At 54.8% G+C, this 4,216-nt stretch overlaps 1 protein-coding gene across 1 annotated transcript in view; it reads left to right on the forward strand.

The window, feature by feature from the left end:
- The window catches only part of PHACTR3 (phosphatase and actin regulator 3), a 152,900-nt gene that overhangs the window by 119,866 nt on the left and 28,818 nt on the right, over window positions 1-4,216 (forward strand). The window lies entirely within an intron of this gene.

The raw sequence follows: 4,216 nt of genomic DNA on the forward strand, positions 1-4,216 counted from the left end.
TCAGGCATCTACTCTCCACATGGCCATGTTTCGAGGTGCAGACCTACCTCCTGCCCCTGCACTAACTCCCCTGCACAGCCCTCTCCCCTCCAGCCCCTGCCCCTCAGATGCTGGCCGCCTCTGGCCCCCGGGCCTCTCGGCTTTCGGCTTCATCTTGTCCCGGGTCCCTCCAGGTCCCTCTCCCGGGCCCTTGGCCCGGAAACTTCTCAGAGGCCGTAAGCTGGGCCGCCGTGGGGCTCACGTGGTTTGTGTCTCATCTCTCAAAGATCACGGTCCTTTTCAGTATCTTGAAACCCATTGTTTCATCCGTTTTGATTGTTTTTGTTTTTGGGTGGGAAGGAAAATTTAGTCCTTGTTTCTCCAACTTGGTCAGAAGCAGAAATTCACGTGGCCGTTTCGCCGTGGAGCCCCAGGCTAGTGCTCACGCCTGTCCCTCTGTGCCGCGGAGCTGGGCTCTGACAGGGCAGGTCCTCGCGGGTGCCGGCTCGGGGGCTGCTCCCCGCAGAAGCCTTCCTCAACCTGGACTTCACACTCCCTGCCCGGCAGGCGCATCCTCTGTGCCCTGCGCCCCAGAACTCAGCAGTCGTTTTCCGAGTCCGTGCACAGGAAAAAAATGAACGTGGCAGAGTCCGCTCTGTGGACGAGCTCACCGATCTCTTTCTCTCCATCGAGTGAAGATGTTTCCAGCTCGAGGGAAGAGCCCACCGATGAGTAACTGGGCCGTGTTGTGGGGATGCACAGCCAGAGACACACACAGTGTGTTCTGGGTCATTATAGACGCCCGTTTGCGCAGCTCCCTCCCTCCCTGTGTGAGCTCAGTGGGGCGTACATCACACGGTCTTCGCTTCTTAGGCGCCGGGTATGCGACAGGTGCATTCATTATCAGCAGGTGTCTGATCGAACTGGGCAGATTCATGAACGTCAGGGTTAGCGTGCAGACTCTGGGGTCAGGCCCAGGTTTAAACCTTGGTTCTGTCACTTGACCTCTCTGGGTTTCAGCTGTGGACTTGCGAAGTTTGTGACACCTGAGGGGTGCCAGGTGGGGGCATCCTGAGGGGGGCCAGACATGCAGGCAGGCCTCACGGTGTGGGGGAGGGGCTGGCGAGGGAAGTCCTGAGCCATTAGCAGCTGGCTCTTGCTGTCATGGGACAGAGGAGGAAGCAAGTGTGGACAGAGGGGTTCACGGGTCGAGTCCCGGGGTGCACCCACATCTAGAGGTGGGGAGATGACAAGGAACCAGCGAGGGAGCCAGACGTGGCATCGAGAACGGGGTGTCGCAGGCCAGCGTGGGACTCGGAGGGAGAAGGAAGGGAGCGATGGGTGCCCGAGATTAGCTACGCGCATCCTTTGCTCCACCGGGGTGCATGATGGGAGCTGCTGAGCCAGGGCTGGGGGCGTGTTCTGAGTCCCCGACGGCCCGCGTGTTGGTGGCACGCAGCGTGGGAGGCTGCCCCCGCTCGATGAGGCGGAGCGGGCTGTGCCGGTCACCAGCCGTCTGGCGGTGCCCGTCGCGGTCAGTGGGGCGTTGCAGAGGCCGCCTCAGCGTTGGCCGCATCGACCTGGATCTGCTAACGTCACCGTTTTACTTTTAATTAACTTAATTTTTTTGCCTCTGCATTGATTTTTTTTTTTTTATCAGTTTTTGCCAAAAGACAATTTCATGGAGTATCGAGCAGGACCGAAGACAGATGAAAACTCTTGCACTTGGGGAGACGATGACCTGCCCAACAAATGCCCCCTGGGGACAAGCACTTTGTACAAGGCCAGCTCTGAGTCAGATCTGACACAGCCGGCCTTGTGGTGGGGACAGGGGCCAGCAGACAGCCAGATGACGGTCCTTTGGGAACGAGGCCCCTCTGCCCGCTCTGTGGGCTCCCGGGCACTGCTGTTCACGAGGGTGCGAACTGTTCCATTTCAAGGCCCCTGCAGCACTGGGGAGAAGGCAGGGGACTGGACGGAGAGTCAGCCGGCATTTTTGTTTTCGTTTGTTCGATTTTTCGATAAACATTTCCTGCTTGGCAGTAGCCATTCAGTTAATTTACAGAGCTCTGAAAAAGTTGATTCTGACCATTTTTGCCAGTTTTCCTGTTGCTTTCGTGGAGGAGAGTCTCCACTACCTTCACTGAAGTCGCTTGACAAAGTGCTTTCTTTGTAAAGAACTATTTTTATATAAGAAAATGGTGTTTAAAATAAAAATGAAATACAGAACACCAGAATGAATAACTAACATAATCGATGCCTGGCATTGGTTTATAGTAGAATTAGGCTGATTTATAGTACAATTATGCATCCTTCCTAAGTTCGACACAGAACCGTGTCTCTGCGTGTGTAGCACACTTCTCTGCTAGTTGCTTTTTTCAGCAGCGTAGCGTGACTGTCCCTTTGTCCCTCAGGAACACCTGCAGCGCCGTGCTCGGGCTTCCCAGGGCTCAGGTGACGCCGAGGCACCGCGACCTTACAGGTGTCCTCCTGTTGGACCTTTACGTTGTTCCCGCTTTCACAGACGAGGCTGATGAACGCCCTTTGCGCGTGTTTTATGGGCCCCTCCCGTTTGTTTTGAGTCCCGTCTCCTGGTCGAGGGATTTCTGGGACGGAATGATCAGAAGACAAGTGTGTTTGGGGGCCTTCAGGGGTGGAGGCCTGCCTGCTCCCCGCGGTCCGGGCACAGAGGTCTCCTGGCCTCTGCGTCAGCTTCGCACGTGGCTCAGTGTTTGGCAGGGCACTTGGGAGCCGAAGCTCATCAAATTCATGGAAAGCTCTCGTTCTAAGCTGTCTGGGAATTTTCTGACTTTTAAGTAGCAAACCCTGACAACCTCCCGATGCCTTGGGAAAGACCTGAAGTCAGCTCAACGTGGCCCTACTGTGCGCCCCGGGGGTGCTCACAGAGGCTGGGGGAACGGCCGGGGAAGGGCTGCTCCTAGCCCAGCGATTCCTGTGGCATGAATTCTCAGTCACATCTAGAAATCTCTGATGCAAGGATCTTTCAGTTAAGAACAACCGTAATTAAAGTTCGTAATGACAAGCCTGAGACATTTGCAATAGGCTTAGAGATTTTCTCTATCAGAAGCTAAGGAGCCTAAACCACGGTGTCGTTTTAAGGTTGAGCATAACGTAGTTCTCTGAAAATGGCGATCCGTCTTCGCCACGTTTTACACCCTCGATGATCACGGAGGATTTGTCCTGAGACCTTCGAGACACCTTAACTCACGAATGCCACCCTAGCTTTCAGTTGCCTCCAGAACATGCAGTGAAGACCCACCGAAAAATGCATGCTGTTCCTTCAGGCTCTTTTTGATTCTCTAAATACAAGATCCCTGCCCTTTACGAAGCTATTAGAACAAACTCAGGCCCTTGCTGAAATGGTTTGTGGTCATTATTTTTCTCTCTTCTCTATAAAACCCATAAGGAACAAGTTGGCATTCGAAATTCACGCCTCAGCTCAGCCCAGTGTTTAGTGTCTTACTTTATCCTGAGCTCTGTTAAACTAGCATTTAGCAGACTTATTTCTTGCTTTGTATTTCCTTCTCCCGCCCTGGGGGTTGACTCTGTTTTGTGGAGCCATTTTTCCTGAGGGATAAAGTTTGCCTTCATCTGTGGCCGTGATGGCTGATGGTCTGGGCCCCGGGATTTAAATCTGTGTCCTTCTGCAACCGCAGAGCCGCACCCTGCAAACCTGCAGTCTGCATTATACCTGCAGCTACTTGCCATTTGTCAGCATCTGCCAGGGGCGGGTGGGGACTAGGTCACTGAGGCAGCTCGATTAACCGGGACACCGGCATTTCCGAGCACCCCAGTGCACGACCCTCTGCCTGTGAATGCAGCCAGACCCCATTTCTGCTCCCTACGAGCTTACCCGTGCCCTGATTTTACTCTGCTGATCCTGGATGTGCGCAGAACGCCAAGTTCGTCCCCAGCCTCGTGGACCCTGAATCAGCCCCCACACTACTGCCTCCCCCCGACCCCCAGCATTCACTGATAACCTACTCGGTCAGTGCTGTCCTAGGACCCCGGAGAGCAGACTGTCATTGAACTTAGTCTCGTGGAGGAGACAGAATAAACGAACGTACAAGAAGGAGATCGGATGAGGGGGCGATTACAAGGTGGAGAGATGGTGATTGGAGACCCTCTTGGAGGGGATGGTTCAGGACCAGCTCGGCCGTTCCAGGCCGAGCTGGCCGGTAAGCGGGGGACAGCCTGGGGCACAGCCCAAGGCGGG

The sequence above is a fragment of the Pteropus vampyrus genome, unplaced genomic scaffold (assembly GCF_000151845.1).
Source record: "Pteropus vampyrus isolate Shadow unplaced genomic scaffold, Pvam_2.0 Scaffold118, whole genome shotgun sequence".
In the NCBI taxonomy this organism is placed as follows: Eukaryota; Metazoa; Chordata; class Mammalia; order Chiroptera; family Pteropodidae; genus Pteropus; species Pteropus vampyrus.